This window comes from Bactrocera latifrons, unplaced genomic scaffold (assembly GCF_001853355.1).
Source record: "Bactrocera latifrons isolate USDA-ARS-PBARC rearing strain unplaced genomic scaffold, ASM185335v1 scaffold_251, whole genome shotgun sequence".
In the NCBI taxonomy this organism is placed as follows: Eukaryota; Metazoa; Arthropoda; class Insecta; order Diptera; family Tephritidae; genus Bactrocera; species Bactrocera latifrons.
In genome coordinates this window covers 196,833-218,191 of record NW_017536086.1, presented here as the reverse complement: position 1 = coordinate 218,191, position 21,359 = coordinate 196,833, and the positions used below count along the sequence as shown (strand labels likewise).

Sequence of the window (21,359 nt, the reverse complement as noted above, 5' to 3'; positions counted from 1 at the left end):
GGGTGATTCTCTGTTTGGTTAAACAACCTGACTCAATTTGTCTAATAGAATTTTGCCTTCTCTTTACAAGAAAATATGGCTATTAATATCTCGCATAGAAACCGAGATCTTTTACGTGGATCCACCCACCGGCATGAGCGTCAAATAATCAACAGGCAATATGTGAATACTTTTGAAAAGTACATATGAACATATCTACATATATATGTATGCATATGTATGTATATGTACGTATTATGTATGCTTTTATATAAAGTAGTTGCATTAAAGTACTAAGTGCTGATAAGAACCGCAACAGAATAAATATTGGGAAAAAAAATGGACTATAAAAAGTTGTAAACAATTATATAATGGAAAGTGCGTATTTATATGCATATTCCCCATAATCCATATATAATTTATTGCTAGTATGGAGCACAAGTATGTAGTAAAGGTGGATATGTGTGTATGTGACTTGATTACAAAACTCCACATGTGTAGCAGTGGCACTAAAAAAGCGCTGACCCTAAGAAGCTCCCATTACCATTTGTCAGTTCATGAGAACGAAGACAATCAAAACACAGAGCAAAGAACCTGTTTAAATTAAAGCAAACAAAAAAAATAAATTATAAAATTCTCAGTAAAGTAAGGGCACTCAAAGCGCACATTGGGACTTAGACTCAATACTGAACTCAGTTGAAAGAGATTATTTTGAAGCGATTGCGTTTTTGTGTTGGAGTGAAAATAACAGACTTGCAAGTACTGAGTGAATGGTCGCACAACAAAAATGTGCCGGTTAAACAGCTTCCTCAATACGAAGTTCCAAAGCACTCAGCGCTCCAGCAAGTATCTCATGAGCACTTTATCGACTCACTCATTTGCGCACTCTCTCTCTCTCTCTCTCCCATTCACTCAATGGTGTCAACAACCAGTCTGCGCGCATTGTCTGGCCAAGTAGTGAGCACATTTACCTCCATAACCATTGCCCGGTGCTGGAATTGTACGCCACTTGAAATCAGTTTGACTTCAACGCGCTCAAACGATTGTAGTGATTCGTAATTACTTCCAGAAAGTCTTATGTATTTTCGGCAATTAAATTGATATAAAGAAATAGCGATTTTTAATTTTAAATTTTAATGCAAATAAAGTGAGTGTTTCAAACAACAACGACAAGCAACAGAAGGAGCATTAATTGTTCTCAAACTCAGTCACAGCATCTCTGCGCAAAAAGAGTCCTTGTCTCAAATACTTTTACCAGAGCGTCTTATATCCTTTTAGGAGAACGTCGCATATCCTTTTCAGAGAGCGCCTTATAGCTGAATACCGTTATAATTGTGTGCCACTGAGCTTAGTGAACTATTGAGTAAAAGCGTTTGTGTGGGCGTTGTTAGCTGTTCATTCGCTCATAAAAGCATTTAATAGCAATAACAACAACACTGTGCTATAACCTCCTTGAAGCTTGTGTTGGACTACTGCGTACGTAAGTGCTTATAACGGGAATTGTATGGCAAGTGCGCGCGCATAGTGCTCGCAAAACCTCAAATGTATTGACAGGAGAGTGCAGTGAACGCTTCATTCGTTGACAAAAAGCCTGAAGTGCTCGAAAAACAGCAAAAAAAAAAAACGAATTAAACGCGAATAATTCCGAGAGTGACTTCGTATTTGTTTATTCACCACAATTTGCTTTTGTTCGCCGCTTATTCAACAAATAGGGCTTGAGTCAGCCAGCATCGCCAGCGGCATCCTTCGGCCACAACACAGCAAAGGGAAGGCAGCAGCAATAACAACAAAAACAACAAAGCAATTGCTTGCGTTCTGCGTATTTTTCTTTCCGTTGCCATTTATTTATCGCTAACACACACAGCAATACAAGAGCAGGTAAGATAAAAAGTCGGCAAATCCGCTGTGATTATAAGTGGCATATCACACACATACACACATTGCATGCGTGTGTTGAATGAGTCAATAAAATGTCTGTATGTATGTACATATCTGAAAAGGTAACAAATCTTATCTGCATATTTTCATATGCTTAATAAAATGCAAACAGCAACAACAAATGCGTAGGTGTCCAATCGATTTTTCCCTACACCACCCTTCCTTGACGTTAAGCAAAATCCTTTCAGGTAATTGTTGAAATAGTTGACATCTCAAGCGAAGAGAAATATTTTTTGTTTCAAAACCTTTGTCAAAAACTATAAAAAATATTGCGACCGAACTTTCTTTTACCGCGTAATTGCATCTTAAAGATAGACTTTGACTTATTATATTACACTAACAATAGGCGGTTAAAATACATATGTTTATGAATCGGTACAATTAAAATAATTCGAGGTCGACAATCAACAGTTAGAACACCAGAGGTCAAGCTAACGAATGCTCGAAACATCAATAATAATTTCTCAAAAATAAGCAGCAACCAACAGCTGTAACAATTTACATACATGACCATACTACTGATCTAGCAATTTCTAGATAACATAAAGGTTTATTGTTTACGTTAGAAGGTGAATTGCAGCTTGAGTTTGACGAAAACTAAAAATATAGATGGCTGCAATTCGAACTATTTTCGTAGTTAGCCTCGCTTTACATTTATGTATAATTAAATTTTTTGAAAAATCTAGATATTTTGGAATTCAAGTGGCGATGTTAATCATGTTGACCTATAGAAACTCTCAAAAAAAAAATTTGTCCGAGGTCTAAGTAAACCAATAATTTCAAAGTATTCCTCATAACCAAAAATCCTTTTTTTTGCTTTGTGGAATCAAAATCGGATCTTCGCAAAAAAGTTATATTTTCTGTTTTAACAAGTAAGGAATGACCAAGTTCAACCGGTGCAACCGAGCATTTTATACTCTTGAAACTTGCAAGACTCAAAGCCTAAGGAATTCCTGAAAGTGCAAAACGTCAAACAAGAGGATAGGAATCCAGGCAGCTGTGTATACAGTTGAACTTCCATAACTCGAATCACCATAATCAAAAAAAAAATTCTAACCTTCGAGTTAGAGAGACTTCGAGTTATGGAAAGAAATCTGTATGAAATTTGACTTCTATTGTCAATTCAAGAGAGCTTTGATGCATCCACCATATAGCCCTGACCTTGCACCATCGGACTGCCATTTGTTTCGGTCAATGCAGAACTTCCTTAATGGAGTAAAGTGGGTTTCAAGAGAAGCCTGTGAAATATACTTGCCGAAAAACTAGAAAAGTTTTATTCTGATGGAATAATGTAACTAGCGGAAAAGTAGCAAAAAGTGGTCGACCAGAATGGTACATATTTAGTCCATTAAAGTTCATCATAAATAAAAATAAACAATATAAAAAAAAAAAATAAGTTTAAGTTTGATTAGAAATACGAAAAGACTTTTTCGACTACTCAATATATATTTAGTAATATATTAGATATAAATAAATTAAATCAGCATATGCATAAATATATGCCACTGGCATAAAAAGCAAAGCTAAATGGTGTGAACCAATTTGGAATATTAAACGTCTTGCTAGTAAGGGAATGTCTTCAGTCTGAATAGCACTCTTCTACCTAGCTATGCATACATATGTATATAAATATATACCTAAGGTGCTAAACAATATAATGAAACAGAAATAATTCAGAATTTTACATGATACACTGAACTGCTTTCTTCTATCTAACGACGTTATGAAATACAAGTTAAAAATTAAATTTAAAATTAGTTTACGACTGTAATATTATTTTGTGGGCATTTCAGAACAGAATTCCTTTAGGTGAATAGTTCCTTTCGCTAATTGTTGGAAGATTCACCAAAAACAACATCAAACCCAAAAACGTTTCATAAATATCAGAAGCTTAGTGAACATAAGAGACGCTCGAAAAACATAGGACCCGAATTTCTGATCTGATGTAGAGATTAATGTTTTACCGCTATCTCCTCCATCTTTCCATAATACTTTATTATACTAGACTAACTAATACCAAGAGTTAAAATCTCCAAGAATCCCATATAACCAGTTCACAATAGAGGCATATTTTTTTATATTTACCATAGATACCAAATTAAGGTGCCTCTTATGGAGACCTCGTTGAAAAATATTCACAGCTTGATAGTCAAATTGTCAGCAGAAATCTACTGTAAGAAAAAAGCACTTAGTATCTAGGCATGAAATTCGTAGAGAGCTTTAATTTTGATTTATCGGCTGGAATAACTGCTTTATCACTGATTGAGGTGGCGAATGCTCATGTGATTATATGTAAGTAATTTCATGCGCGGAAGTTTGATAAACAATTATGGATTTTCATGATGTGCTGAACACAATGCTCGCGACAAACTGCAGCAGCACGACAGTAAACTGAAATTGGCGCTGTGAATCCTACCACATGAACATTTGTGAGAAGACAGCAACATAACAATGGCCGGCAACACAGCTGTCCATTTTGCATGTACACAATTTCGTTGTGGCCATACTAATACCTTGCACTTCAATGAAATTTTAATATATTGTTCAAAGTGAAATTTTTTAGGCAAAAAATAAGTAAATAGGTAAATTTATTTGTTAGTATAAATGAAGTTACAGAGCTGTTTTATGCTTTTATTTGTAAAATAACGTCAGGTTTGTTAAAGCTTTGAGAAATTTTACATTTTACATATTAGTGGCATCACCACTCTTCCTCATATCTCTCCTATCAACTCTACTGTCGTTGGCAAATATAAGAAAATATTGAAGTCTTGTAATCGTGCAGCTGTCAAAATAACTCTGTCCATAAGAACGTGTGTATTTTAATATTTGACAGATGTCGTTTGCAGTCTGTCGCGAGCACTGTGTTCAGCACATGAAAGGGGTTTTTACTGCAGCGTTCAGATATATGAGCTATGTAAAAGCAATGCTTGAAATAAGCACATATGTTTGTGTGTGTGAACTTGATTGCAACGCGAGCTGCAAAAATACACATCGCTTAGTGTTGTTGCCACTGCAGATAGTTCAAATTGCATTAAAAGGAAGTGATAGCACAAATAATTACATATATATGTATATCCGAATGCATGTATGTACATATGATGTACAATCGGATGTACATACATATGTATTTATGAAAATCTGCATATACATGCATTTATGTTTGTATGTAAGCTGTATGCGCTTCTTTTATGCATAGATAAAAGCAGCAAGTGACATAAATACAATTTGATGCATTGTAAACTCATTACACATACCTATGGTTACAAATATGTGCATATGTATGTATGTGAGGGTGTCTCCGTGGTGCATAAAAATAATTCTCATATTGCAGCATTTAAAGATAGTCGTTAATTTCCATGATATGCTGTCATTATGTGTGAACTATAGTAATAGCCCAATGACAGTGTGCTTAAACATACACACACATGTATGTATATATGTAGACGCGTATATGAATAGAGAAAGCAAGAAAAAGCATTAACTTCGGCTGTAACGAGGCTAAAATACCCTTCATAGCTGCAATTCTTATAGCAAAAAAATTATAAAAATATCTTTAACTTAATTTTGATTGTGCAGTTTGTATGACAGCTATATAATATAGTGGTCCGATCTAAACAACTTCTGCGGAGATTATACCGATGCCTTAGACAATAATTCTTGTTAAATTTCGTAAAGATATCTTCTCAAATATAAAAGTCTTCCATATATGGAATTAATTATGATGGGTCAATTTGTATGACAACTATTTGCTATAGTGATTCGATCTGAATAATACAACAGGAGATTATAGCATTACTTTGCATAATTACATGTTCCAAATTTCGTAAAGATATCTTCTCAAATAAAAAAGTTTTCCAAACAAGAACTAAATTTGGATCGGTCAGTTTGTATGACAGCTATATGCTATAGTTAACCGATCTGAAGAATTTCTTCGGATATTACATTGTTGCTTTAGAAAATAATATGTGCCGACTTTTGTGAAAATACATTGTGAAATGTAAAAGTTTTCCATACAAGAACTTGATTCCGATCGGTCAGTTTGTATGACAGCTATGTGATATAGTGGTCCGATATCAACGATTCCAACATATGAGCAGCTGTTTGGATAGAAAAGAACATGTACAAAATTGCAGACCGATAACTCAAAAACTGAGAGCCTATATATACTCGATTGAGGGTATAAAAACGTAGAAATTCCAGTGCATAGAGTAAATCTATAATGAACAGACAATGCAACGACAGAGACATAATAAACTGTATGAAAATCCTGGAAACAATGCACGTTGACAAGCGACAATAAAAGCCAATAATGCTCTACACACCCTCCTTCAAATGCCAGTGCATAAGTACTTATGTATGTATATCTAAGTGTGTGTTGATATGTGTGTGCTCGCACTTCATAAAAGCTGTAAATTGTGGGCGAGCAATCGCTGATACTGGTGACACCGGCAATGACACTGCCAATCAAATGTGAAGCGAATTTACTATTGCTAAGTAGACGCACGCACATACGCACATCCATAACGTAACCGTGGCGATAATAACACGGATAATGCCCCTACATACATATGTACATTTATGTATAAGTGTGAAAGTAGTCTCCGATTGCATTTAATGTATAATCTACAGTCACTGTGTGCTGTGCATGTGTACTCTTATTGGCCGTCATTGTAAGTCAACGCTGATTGACACTAACGCTTCTACACACACACACATGCATACATATGTTATAATACTCACGCAACTATATGTTGAAATGGGTTAATTACGGTTGTGTATGCTGTTTAATAGAAAATCTGGCAGCTCTTAAATGTGTGGGTGTACGTAAGCTGGAAACAGAATTCGATTCACAAAGGTGAAAGTATTAATTTCAACTCAAGTAATCATTTTATACTTTATTAATATTCTCGACGGTCCGATGAAGGGCCTTAAATGTTATTATACACTGAAAAAGTATATTTACCCCGATGACTGTAACTATTAGCGTGACGGGATGAGTCATTCTAACTATATCCCTTGGTCTGTATACTATATACACCCAATAATCTCTCATTTTTCGATAAATCGATCTGAAATTTTGCACTCGTCACTTTCATGCCAAAAAGCGGTCGGTACCTCTGATACCGAATCGCTTTATCATATAGTCGTCTTACAAGCTGACCGAGCAATATCAAATTCTTTTATGGAAAACTTTTTTATTTGACTTTGATCTTCACGAAATTTATCATAAATTATTTTCGAAGACAACGCTACAATGTTCGAGAAATTTCCCAGTTGTGACAATTATATCAAATTTTGTGTTTGTGATTGGATTTCAGATTTTGTCTGGGTCTAGGCTTCCTGGCATGGGTGCGTTTTTTCATCAGATGCACTTAACTGATAGGTCGGGGGTGTGTTTTTACACATTATTGCGGAGTGGTCGATGTACTCAGACATTAGGGATCTCGGAAGTATGGAGATGGAGTACGGACGATTGCATGTTAGCGATGGAATTTCCACTAGTCGGAATGCCGCACAGTTGGGATCGTTTGTTATACTTGAATTTAGAATTAAGGTTAGCTTTTTGTCTGAGTAGTGTGTGTATGTATCGTATGGGTTGAACCCCATGCCGCTGTTCATCAGTCCAAAGCAATATGGAAGGATCACTGTTAATAGCCAAACACTGCACCGAATCTTCCACTCGTCGTTGTTTTTGGTCAAAATTGAGCTCGCACGGCACCCACCTTGCACAGAGCTTACTCGTATCCAAATATTCATGAATGATATGATGCATTGGTTCTCTTGATATCTTTAAAGTGCCTGCTAAGTCGGACAACTTCACTTTATGGTCATCTACAACTATTTTGTGGACTTTTTTGATGTTTTCGTTGGCAACAAGCTCTTTTGGGCGTCCACTGCGTTCAACGTATGCGCTGCTCACTTCACCACATCTAAACTTCACATGTTGGTGTGTTGAAATTGGTTGATTTTCCTGTGGCAGTGTCCGAAAACTTTAAATCAAGCCAAGTTTTCGCTACAACTGTAGTTTTTCTTTTCAAAATCTGTATTTTTTTGAACACGTGAAATTCCTTTTTATCCATTTTTATACAAAAACAAAAGTTACTTCACTCAAAATGATATAATTCACAAACTAATAATCCGACAGCTGTCAAATTTATACACGCACCTTTTTAAGACTAGCGCTAATTAAATTCGTATAGATTTAGATTTAGTAAATATATCCAAGTGTCGGGCTGGAGACCTAAATTGACCTGTTAAGTTATATTTTAGCCAAAATTTTAGTAATTTTTGCCCTACCACAATTCGATTTTTGAACAGATCGCTTAGCACGAAAACTTCAAAACTTTGTTTTACGGATCGGTCATATTATACATATCCTTAAATTCACCTAATTGTCAAACCAAACTCATTGCAAATGTTGATGAAACTTTGTCACATCGAAAGCTTTCGCATATAAGGTGAAATTCCTAGCGCATAGATTGTTTTAGTGATTATAACGCATAATTGCCTCATAGTTGAAAGGTTTCTACTTCTCAACTGACTTATGAAATAAGAAACTCATCGCAAGCCAAGCTTAGATGGCAATTAATTGCCTCGAGCCACAGCCCAACGACGTAAAATTTATATCCGCGTATAAATTAGCACCTGTGACATCTTGGATGAAGTTGCAAGCTTCAGATTACGCAACGCATACATATGTATGTGTATGTTAGTTGCTTGTTATTGCATAATTTAGCCATTAGCTTAATTATTTTAGGCAAATTAAACGCTTGTTAAATAGAAATTATATGAAAAAAGTGCCAAATTATGTCACCTAACATGACTTCCAGCTATGTGATTATGTAAGCAAGTTGAAAATGTCACTCACATGCAAGCGTGCGCTTATGCAGTGACTGATGGACGCACAACAACAAAATGCATAATAATTTTCCTTTCAACAATTTCAACACGCTAATGCTGTGTTTTGGGCGCTTAACCGTTATTGTGCATAATTACTGGTTGCACAAACAAAAACGCTTAAATAAATATATTAAATTTATGGTTATTGTTATTATATTGAAGCATTATGGCATAACATTTTATTAATAATATTTATTTATGGTTAGGTTAAGTGATTCTAAGCCGATTTCATAACAAGAATTGCGGTAAATATGTCATGCTGTATGTGTGTGAAGCTGCCACATGTACATAAAGCAGTAATAAAATTTAAAATAACTGCCTATTTTGATGCATATACATCTGTATGTGTATGCTTTTATGCTTATGTCACTCACTTTAAACGCTTGTCCGCCTTCATTTCACGCGCTGACATTTTCAAAAGCAAATTATGCGCCCATAAATCATAAATCATGAATGCTTGGCACCCCAGCTTAGCCATTTCTTTGTTACACTTTCGTGCTGGCTTTGAGTCGCCTTGCCGCTTTTGCTGCAAGCTTTTGCTTTCTTTCATTTTTAATGGTCATTTGAATAAAAAGAGAGCAATAAGAAAGAAAAAATGAAGACAAAAATTAAAAATAAAAAGCAAGAAAGAAATACAAAAACAACATGTCACTTAAGGGGATTAGCGTTAATCATTGTCATTTCTTTGTTATTTTTTACCATTTTTATTGGATAATTCGAGTTGGGATTATGTAAATTATGAATAAAGAAATTGAAAACGCATATTGAGCAAGTTTTGCGGCAGAGAGCATATGGTTAATGACACCTCTGTCACAGATATCTACATTTTCTGACAGCTGCACGCTGATTAGTAAATTAGACCACAAATGAGCTTTGTCTGAGCTTTTGAAAGTGTCATTGATATCTTATTGTTTAATTAATAATTATAAATATTTTGTAAAGAATGGGTTTGGATTAGGGAAGTAAGGAACATGAAGACGGAATGAACTAAAACATATAAGAGACAAAGAAAGAAAACAAATATATTTACATTCGGAAAAACTAAAGGGGATCAATTTGAACTTTTTCAAAGAAAAAAACACAGAAACTTCAAATTTATTGAGGAATATTTATTATAAATAATATTATTATAATTCGAAAGAGCATTCTCTGGCATATGTTTTTTGAAGATCATCTCTTTCAAATGTTATCCGCGGCTACGTCTCAGAAGATCCATCCATTGAGTTCAATTTTCGATAACTAGTTCGAGACACGCCTGATGTTTCGCTCCACGGCTTGAATCCAAGTAGGATTATCATATATATATTGCCGCAGGAACAAATCAAACGGTGTGCTACCGCACGATTTTGGTTTCCAATCGACCCGCACAAAATGTGAACGTATTTGCTCTCCCAGTGAATCCATTGATTTGATGCGATGTGTAGAAAGTGGCGCCGTCTTGTTGAAACCAAACGTCACCGAGATCACGGGTTTCAATTTCAAGCATCAAATAGTCGGTTATAATAGCGCGATACTCGTAACGGTCGCTATTGGCGTCCTCACCGGCATCATTTTTGAAGAAATATGGACCAATGATTCAACCGGACGCAAACCACACCAAACCGTTGCTTTTTCTGGATTAATTGGCAGCTCTTGAATCTCTTCAGGGTGCTCTTCGTTCCAAATGCGGCAATAGGGTCTTCGATTCTCCTTCTTCGTGATGAAATTAATATACTCGTACACTGTGCAGACAGCGGCACTTTTCTCTGCGAATTTATCCTCCCTGTAAATTTCGTATCAGAACTTATGGCAAGACTAAGTACAATCCCATTGAGCTTATCTTCACAATTGTATATTAATGCTAAGTTTGATGAAACAAAAGTATCTAAAAAAGTAATTAAAAATTAATTATTATTAGTATTGAAATAACTAGTATGTTTATCTGGTTTTGGTATCCTAACCACTCACCTAGCTAATAGAGCAAGATTACGTGTTTTGATAATTGTATTTTTATATCTCTTACGAGGAAACGTGACTTTTCAAGTTCGAACTATTTGACTAAACCGATTTTAAGACCGCTTCTTGCATCTATTACGAGTACTATACTCGATTAACGTTCCTTCATATTTTCCTCGTATTCTCACGTTCCTTTCATACCTCATTATTAACACTTACATCTAAATTTGTAATACTACATCTAATTCTTAAAAATGGAGAAACTAAACTTAGTTCAATAAGTGTAAAGATCTCAGTATATTTTCAACCTCATTGTTGTCCAATCGGTAACAACAACTGTAAGGTCCATTATGAGAAAATTAGATTAGGCGAGTTCAAAATAAATATAAATCGTAAGATTCAGGAATGCAGTGACAAAACCGAATGCCGCATGAACAAGAACGATTTGAATAATAATGACGAGTGCAGGAAATCACCATACAGACTCTCTGAAACATTTTATTAGAACTGACGATTGATGCACTCCCCAATCCACGCAACTAAGGTTCCATCCCAATTCCAGACGAACATCTAAAAGTCTAACGTTACCTATAGGCCGCCCAAAGGCAGAAAATCACTACAAGAAGTACATACTTAATCAGTTTTCATAATGTTCAAGTACCAATAAGTCAAGGAACCGAAAGTGCTGTTAAAGACCGCAATTTGTCGATTCCAAGACGTTCCCTAAAATTGGGACTGTCTCAAACCACAACCTGGCAGATTTTGAAAAAGGATTTGGGATTGCATCCGTAAAAAATTGTTCCCACTCAAGAACTGAAGCTATTGGAATTGAAATTGCTGATTTTGAATTGAAGCAACTTGAAAGCAATAATGATTTTTTTTAAAAATCATCTCCCCGATGAGGCATACTTTCATCTGAGTGAAGCGGAACAAAACTCTTGATTCCGTTGCAAAGAAATACAAAAACTATTCATAAACAACATAATTATTTATGAATTTACCTAAATTGACAGTTTGGTGCGGTTTTTGGTTTGGTGGAATCATCGATCCGTGCTGCTTTCGAAATGAAGTTGGTGACGATGTTACCGTCAATGGAGAACGGTGTATATCAGTGTTAACCAACATTTTATGGTCGCAATTGGAAGAAGTTTTTGAAGACATCTGGTTCCAACAAGACGAACAAGACCGAATTATTGCTAGAAAATTTGGAGATTCGATTATTTCAAGACATTGTAACATTGAATGACACCAAGAAGCTGTAATTTAACACAGTTAGACTACATTTTGTGAGGTTATTTGAAATTATTGGTCTTTAGCAATAAACCAGACACTCTCCATGTGTTGGAAGTCAATATTGAACGTGCTATTTATGACGCACGACTTGATAATGGAAAAAGTACTCGAAAATGAGGTTCACCGAATTTGTTCGTAGAAAAGGAAGTCGTAGTAGCCATTTGAATGATGACCTAAATATATCGCTTTTATTTCACATTAAATTAAAAATATTTGAATTTCAGCAATTAGTGTTTTTTAAGAAAACATATCACTCTTCAAAATATCACTCTTATTAGAAAATCCAAGAGCGATCTTATACCTAAGCCAACAAAACCAATCCATCAAGTAGATATTTTGGAGTACATAAAATTATTTTTCCAACTTTTTTATTTAAAAGTGTTAACAAATCTCTTTTGTTCTTTCTTTAATAATGTATAAATGAACTTGAAGCTGATTGTTTCGGTAAATAGTATTGTATCAAAAAGTTGTATATAAAAAAAAGATAAAAAATTGTATAAAAATAAACTTGTTGGCGAAATTGGATGAATTCAAATTAATTGAAACCGAATTTGCATGAATTTTAAAAAACAAAGTGAAAAAAAAATTTGCATTGTTTTTAGATGTGTAAAAATATATAGTATTTTTATATTATTGAAATGATTTCTCCTATAAAAACTGATGCTTACATTTGACCATGTTCCTAAAAAAAGCAACATAAAAATTGATGTATTCATTAGGCTGATAATGTCAATTAATTTATGCGATTAGAAAAAAATGAGTACGCGACAAAACACCTGTGTGTCTCTCTGTCTGTCTGTATATGCAAGTGTGTACATTTACAATATATAATATAACTATTTTAATCCAGCTAATGAACATGTGCATGCATAAGTATTTAACATATGGACTTCAAAAAATTAATGCAACCAATATTTTTTATAACAAATTAAACAATGAAGACATTCAAGTTGCGTTCCAAAGTAAACTGGACTTAAAAAAAAAAACAGGACAAAGGCTTTTTTCGGCAAAATCAATTTATTTTATGTCATTCTTCTGCTTCAATACAACTTTTTGCACGATCCAAAAGCATGTCGAACTCGTTGGCAGGTATGGCCACCACTATGCCGGCGTAAGCCTTTTGAATCGCACCTACGTCAGCATAAAGCTTTCCTTTCATGGGCAAATGTATTTTTCCGAAAAGGACGAAGTAGCACGGTGCCATATCAGTTGAATATGGGGAGTGCTTAATGGTTAAAATGTGATTTTTGGACAAGTAATCGGTCACAAGCGTCGATCGATGAGACGGCGCATTATGGTGCAACAAACACCAACTTTCATATTCGCGATATTCGGGCCGAACTCGTCGAATACGGCACCCCAAACGCTTCAAAACTCAAACGCTTTGACCGGGTGGAATAAATTCTTTCTGAACAATATCCTTGGAATCATAAAAACATATCGCCATTGTTTTCACTTTTGACTTCTCCATGCGCGATTTTTTGGTTTTCGGCTGGCCAGTGCCTTCCATTCAGCATTCTGGCGTTTCGTTTCGGGATCATATTTAAAACACCACATTTCGTCACCAGTCACAATATTGAAAAGGAAGTTTTTGTCTTTTTTGACCTCTTTAATTATGTCCTTCCAATTGGTCGTCAGTCAATTTGCGATTTTGATTTATGTCCTCACGACCGCTTTGAAAATGTTGAAACCACTCGTGATTCGCACTGGACAATCGATAAAGATAGCAAATTCTGCCGCACCAATCGATATATAGATAGCGCCACCATGGTGCGTTAAATTCAAAAAGTCCTGTTTACTTTGGAACGCACCTGTTACCTGTTAACGTATAGTTGAGTATTAGCGAACAAAAACAAATATTAATCAACGAAAATCGCTATATTGTTTTTCGGAATATTCTCCATTAAGATGCATTAAGATCTCTGTTACATGATATATATCGTCACCTAAAATACAAAAGAACCTATCAAAAAAAAATCAAAATTGGGTTTTTTATCGCTTACGAGCCCCTACATAATATAACATTATATTTAGCATTAAAATTTCAGCTTCCACAATTTCAGCATAACCAAAACTCAAATTTGTCTCCATATAGATATTTTCTATTATATTGTTTTTCCTTCGCATGGAAACTTTTGAAAACAGTTGTTACGTTATTTTGCATTTAAGTTGACGATAGATATTAAGTTTAAGTATTAAGAAATCATGCAATATTGAATGTATGTTGCCCCCACTAAACCCTATAGCTGTCTCAATATCATGATAGATCATATGACATCAACAGTTTCCGGAACTACCTTCAGGAAATTTGTCTTGGAGTCAACTATGATCTGAATTGGATTCACCATACCAACGACAAACACTAGTCTTTGACGGAGCTTCATCGCCAAATATATAAAAAACTTAATTTGAATATGAATATTTTAAGTTATTATAAGCAACACAAATTGTGGCCATATGTCAAAACATACTGTAATGATTCTTCCAGAGTTTTTCTTCACATTGTCCATGGGAATTGGAAGACATAATTCTGAAGAACAAATTTAGAACTTTAACATTAGTTAACAAAGTCTTACTATGCTTTCCTCATAGTGGTATACTATATACATATATACAAATCATCAACATTACGAACTGAGTCGAATTATCCTTGTCTAGTTGTCTGTCTATCCGTCTGTATGTAAGCGAACTGGATGCTCAGTTTTTAAAGTATCGATCTAAAATTTTGAAAATTTTTCAGAACCGACCTTAACGAACCATTGACAAGATGAAAATTAAGCATTTGTATGAAAATTCTTGTTTGTGAAGGGTATTGTAGCTTCGGTGCTACCGAAATTAACTTTTTTTTTTTGTTCCCTAACATTGGTATGATGTGAGGTAATTAATGCACTTTCTAGCCAGTAAAAAATTATACTAATAGAAGTGGATAACTTTCTCTCTTTATAAGAAGCGGCTTGCCAAAATAACCAACCTAAAAGTTATTAAGATGTGTGAGGAATGAATCGAACAAGCCACTGATGTGAGTCAAATAGACCCATAAATGAATAGAGATAGAAAAAGGTTATAGAAAATGTATGTAGTATCGTTATACTCTCTTATAAAGAAAGCAACTAAACAACTTGTGCTCTAACGTGTAACGAGCAAAGAGCAGAGCACCAACATAGTGAGCTAAGAAAGCTAAGAAGTGGCGAATCGAACATGGCATTGGAGGATATTTAATATTCAACGGGTTCTCATGACATTAACACATAAAATAATATAAATATAAATTAATTCAGTTAAATTAGATTACATAAATAAATGTAGTCTCTCCCTCTAAAATAATGGCACAGTCGGAAGTAATAAAAATAATAATGCCGCATTAATACAATTAAATTATTTAATTAGTTTTACAAATTCAACGAATGATTCACAAACTGATGCTGTAGCAAAAAAAAGAAATGTCTAATAACGATTTATCGCCACACTTGAACAGTGCTGGAAATTTCGCACAAATCATTGGGCTTTTAATTACGAACAAATAAGCACATGGAAAGTCATATGTATATATGAAAACTTGCGAAAAGTTACTTTAAAAAGACACAAAAAAATTCCACGAAGTCTCTAAAGACTACTTTGAGATTTGCTGGCATGGAGGTTGGCACAGAAACACATTGCCCTCGCAAGTAGAATTCATGCAAATGCTAAATAGCGCGCTATTAATCAAATCTGCAGATGAAACTGAAAAATTCTCAAACCTAAAAGTTTACATTACCACAAGTCAATGCTAATTTTTGTGGTGTTGAAGTGAAAAATTTATTTTTGGTTGGGTGTTTTGTAGTTTTGCTGATTAGGTTTGAGCGTTGTTATAAAGCATATGGTTGCCACATTGTTCATGTGATGATAAGTACTTCTATCAATGATATATGGATATTAAGCAAACATATATAAAAGCATACCTATTTGCAATTATAAATTTGCATAAAAAGTTATGAAAAATGAAAAAGCGATATTTTGCTTTAAAGCGAATGTTTTCATAATATTTTCCTAGAAATATTTTTTTTACTTTTGATTAATTTTTCTATTTATAAATTCGTTTTCATTTCAATCACATTACCTGTGTGATTATTGGCAGATGTTTATGTCGAAACATATATACATGTATTACTCTGGCGGAAATTAAATCGTATATATTTATATTTGTTCTCGCATATCTAATTGACTGAAATCACATTAGCCATATGGCTGGCATCAAGGCAATCAAATGAGACCCACAAAACTGCCTATTTGCAGATTAGTTGGCAACGTTTGGGGGCAGTGGTAGGTAGGTATTCCGATAAATATTTACTTTGCAATTAAAATTAAAACTAAATGTAAATAATGCTGAATGTCAAGATGTTTATGTGAAAGCAAACTTAAAACAATCAATCTTAAATCGACTTAAGTTGAGATAGGTATTTTTTTAATTTATTTTTTGTATTTTGTATTAGAGTTTCGATAATAAAAAACCCATCAGAACAGTTCTACTATATATCATTATTTCTTAGAGTAAATTTATGGAATTACTACGGATATTGGATAGAGAATGTTAAAATAACATTGGTATAACATTAGTCTAAAAAGTATTTATAATTAAACTTCAACTTATTTTTTTATATTTATGATGAACTAAGTATATGTATACAATTTTGGTCGACTACCTTTTGCCATTTTTCTGCTAGAGGCATTATACCATCAATGTAAAACTTTTCTGGTTTCTCGGTGAAAAAAAATACGAAAGCCAACTTAACTTCATTAAGGAAGTTCTGCATTGACCGAAACAAGTCCGTTCGAGCAAGGTCAGGACTATATGGAGCGTGCATCAAAACTTCCCAACCAACCTCTTCCAGTTTTTGTCGAGTAATCAAAGAGCGTGTGGTATAGCGTTGTCCTGATGAAAGACAAAACCCTTTCTGTTGATCAATTCCGCCCGTTTTTTTTCGATTGCTTGCTTTAATCTCATCAGTTGTTGAAAATAAAATGTAGAAACAATACTTCGATCAGGCTGGATCCAATTCCAATCCAATCTCACCAAACACTCAGCATAACCTTTGAGTCGTCAATACTGGCTTTGCGACCATTTGTTGAACTTCACCACGCTTGGACCACGATCTATTTCACACAATTTTGTCGTATTTGACTTATTTTCCGTCTCCTGTTAAAATTCGCTTCAGAAATGGTTCGATTTCATTTCATTTCAGCAAAGAATCACAGATTCGGTCATTAAATTTTTCACAGACAATTCATGTGGTACCCTAACAACGAGCTTCCATTTCTAGCCAGTCTTTTTTCAACGATAGGTCGACCAGAGCGAGGTGCATTTTTCACATCGAAATTTCCAGAACGGAAGCGAGCGAATCCTTGTTATGCTACACGAACTGATACAGCATCGTCTACGCAAACTTCACAAATTTTATTGGTGGCTTACGTGGCACTGCTCCCTTTTTTATACAAAAATTTCAAAACAGCGATTTTCTTCATTATTTTCACTCATTTTTGAATAGCTCTAACTTGCTTACAACTACCCCAAACTTTCTTTTTTGTTTATTTGTTAAATAAAGCTTAAATCTCACCTTTCCAACACTATATGGCATGGCGCAATGTGATTGGTAGAACTGGAGTTATATGACTGCAACGACATTTATTGACAAAATACGAAACAACTTTTTCGACTACCCAATATTTTAGCTGACTGGTCCATTTGTAACATTAACGTTTCTTGAGTCTTAAAATGTGATCGCAGGGACGTTATAAATCACTTTCCGTGTCGATAAAATACTAATAAATACTTTTCCATTCGTAAAGAACTAAAGAAGAACCAATTTTCGAGAGAACGCTCAGCAAAGAACGCCTAGATGCATCTTCATACCAAAAAGTAAGCAATCAAACTTTTTTCAGCTACATGCTTAAAGCCTCCAACCGGCGAAAATGTTGGCTACGCATCATTGAGTTTGCATACAGCGATCGACTTATCGAACTGCCATCGTAAATTTTGTACACCTGCGGATATGTGTACTTGTAGATATGTATTTATATATATTCCAGTTCATTTCGTTTGCGCTGCGTGAGCTGCGAAAGCCACAAAGGCCAACTCGTGAAATGAAAATTCACCGTTTACCACAACTTCGCAGCGGCGCGGTCGGACAAAAGAACCAAGGAAATGGAAAAGCTGAAATGTTGAAAAGCGGCCACAACCACATTCCTGTTGTCGACCATTTTTTCGCATATTTTTCTTGTTGATTAGTTTCCGGCTTAAGGCATACAGGTGGTGCTCATCAAGCGGAAAACGCATGGAGTGCAAAAAACAACAACAACAACAACAAATACAAACAAATAGAATCCACAAAGAATTAAATGTCAAGGAAGTATTAGATTTGTAGTGTTACACTAACAACAACAACAATAATAATAATAACAACAACAATACTAATATCCATAACAACAACAACACATATATAACTTAGCATTGCATGCCGCAGTCAAGACAGTCAAGTAGTCGAAGAGTCAGGCCACTAGCCAACCAGAAGGCAACCGTTTAACCAGTCAACGGCTGTGATTCTCGTTTTCCGCAACATGCCACATGCTATTGCCACGCCACAATCACACTGCGGCAGCGACAACACCAAGTTGCATGCCACACATATATGTATGTACGCCGTTATGTCTGTCTGTATATATGTACATATGTATGTGGAAAGCTGTCCTCTTTGTACGTTCGTCCAGCACATGCAACACCAAGCGTCATGTGTATGCCACAGCTGCTGGAGCATAGCAATTTCACGTCTTGCACGCGCATACCACATGTATAGCATTTGCATATGCGCGTGTGTATATGTGTTTGCAAGCATATCTTAACGCAATGCTGCAACGTGTTTCCCATACAACCAAGTACAATTAAAAATGTGGCATGCAACAAACGCAGATTTGTAATAGCAGTTGCACCGCCAAACTGCAGTCGACACAACACAACTTCGCTGACGACAACAACAGCAACAGCAACAGCACGACTTCGAGCGACAGCGTGTGCACCTGCGTAAATAAACGCTTTCATACATACACACATACATACTATATATATATTTTTTTCTGTTAGAAAAGTTAGTGAAGGTGGACGTGTTTTTTGGTGTTCTGGAATATTTGCAAGATTTTGTAGTTTTAAAGTGATAGCAATCTTGTTCGTGTTTNAAAAAAAAAAAAAAAAAAAAAAAAAAAAAAAAAAAAAAAAAAAAAAAAAAAAAAAAAAAAAAAAAAAAAAAAAAACTATATATATATGCCGGTATGTGTGTATGTGCTTGCATAGTTGAGCGCATATGCAAAATGAAGTTGCATGACTCGCATTGCTTGCCTTGCAGCAAACGAGCAATGAATTGTTAAGGTAAATGCCGCATGTAATTGCGAAAACAGTACACCACAGTGTGTGTATGTATGTCTGGTGTGTGCAAAAGCGCTGAAATGCATCCACATTGAGCTGCAGTGAAATGGCAAGGCGGCTGCGCAATTGCTGACTTGGACACATTGTGTTGCAAGCACTCATTTCTGATTGTTAGTACTCATTTGCATGTATGTACGTATGTATGTATATGCTCGTACATATGTACATAAGTCTCTGAGCATTTTATATTGCAATTGTACAACTTAACTCGCCTATTGTTTCTTCTCCACGTCTTTCTCAGTATCGGCTTCAACAGTACTTCGTTTGGTTAAGTCTTCAATTAAGACAGAATTAAACTTGTTGCAACAGCACAGCATGTAAGTAAATAAATAAGTTCCTCCATTCAGTCCGGATCTCAGATTTTCTTACAGTCTTACGCTAACACTAGTACCTCAAAGATCCAAAAATTTGAAGTATATGAGGAGGAGTGAATTCCGTTAACTATTTAAATAGCAACTGCTCATTTGTGAGAATCAAAGTTGGAAACTTGAAGCCTATATTACTTCGTAAGATGCCCAGCAGCATGGGTTTGCTAACATTTTTCGAAAAACAAATATAATGCATTTGGACGATGTCGTCAAAAGCTTCCGTAAAAAAAATTTTTTTTTCTATCCGACTAATAAATGTTAGATGAAATTCTCTAATCCTATAAATTTGAAGATATTTCAATGGATCACTGGAATACGGATGATCCTTTTCACTTAAGATGTAGGTGAAATATAACACATGAATCTGTACTTTTTGTTGTAGAGGCAGAAAAAAATACATGAAGTAACTTGGAGGTATGCTGCCAAGTTGACAATCACTGGACGCATAAATATACGGATTCGTTCCGGTTAAATAAATCCGACTTTCGTTTGTATCACGTGAATATCTTTGACTCTGACTAATATATTCGACATATGAGGTAGTAAACGCAGTTGTTCTTCTTAAATGATTCATAACAGTCGCCTTGAAGGTGAAGTAACCGTTTTATCAATCCTTTTGTAGCTAGCATTACCCAAAGATACATTAAGCTCCTCTACTTTCGAAGTTCCTGATACAGACACTAAAAAAGAGGTATACAAATTTAGATTGTATTCAATTTACCATGTATTCAGTAAAACAAGTAAAATTACTTAGTATCAGAGACCCACATTTAATGATATACCACAAATATATGATATGCATAAGTAATATATTCCAATCGTACTTAAGCGATATTTTTACTTATTTTAATACACATCTTTATTATTACCAATTGCCCAATTTCCGCGTTTCGAAACATTTTTGTAGCGCCATTCACAGGATTGTTCAATAGTTTCAACGTCTTATTCATAAAACCACGCCTCGTCGCCAGTAATGTTGCGTTTGTAACCGAGTTAACAACTTCTTTCTTCTTTTCGCCAATTGGCGCCAATTCGAAATACCATATGCAGCAGCCTTCTCCAACTGTCTTCTCCAACGGAGGGGAGGTCTTATTCTCCTCTGCTTCTAACGGCAGATACTGTGTCGAAAATGTTCAAAGCTGGAATGTTCCCTTTCATCCGAATAACAGTACCTAACCAGCGTGCAGCTGCTTTCTCTTAATTCGCTGAACTATGTCAATGGACATTATCTTGTCCTCGTTCTCAACCAGACCCATACGCTTCACTTCCTTATCCAATCTGGTGGTTATTGAGGCCAATATTATCAATACCATCGGTGTACAGCAGCGATTGTATACTCCTTTAAAAGATTGTGCCTTCTTGATTTAGCTCTGCAGCTCATTTTATTTTCTCCTACAGTAGATTAAAGAAGTCGCACGATTGGGGGTCTCCTTGTCTGAAGCTTCGCTCGGTATCGAATGGCGTAGCTTTTGATATTGTCCAACGACCATACCTTG

At 35.1% G+C, this 21,359-nt stretch overlaps 1 protein-coding gene across 1 annotated transcript in view; it reads left to right on the top strand.

Moving 5' to 3' along the window:
• The first annotated feature begins 969 nt into the window (after positions 1-969).
• LOC108969411 overlaps positions 970-21,359 on the top strand; it is a 105,877-nt gene continuing 85,487 nt past the window's right edge. The window contains exon 1 of the mRNA XM_018934106.1: positions 970-1,857. The gene's annotated coding sequence lies outside the window, so the exon portion shown is untranslated. The remainder of the gene's footprint in view (positions 1,858-21,359) is intronic.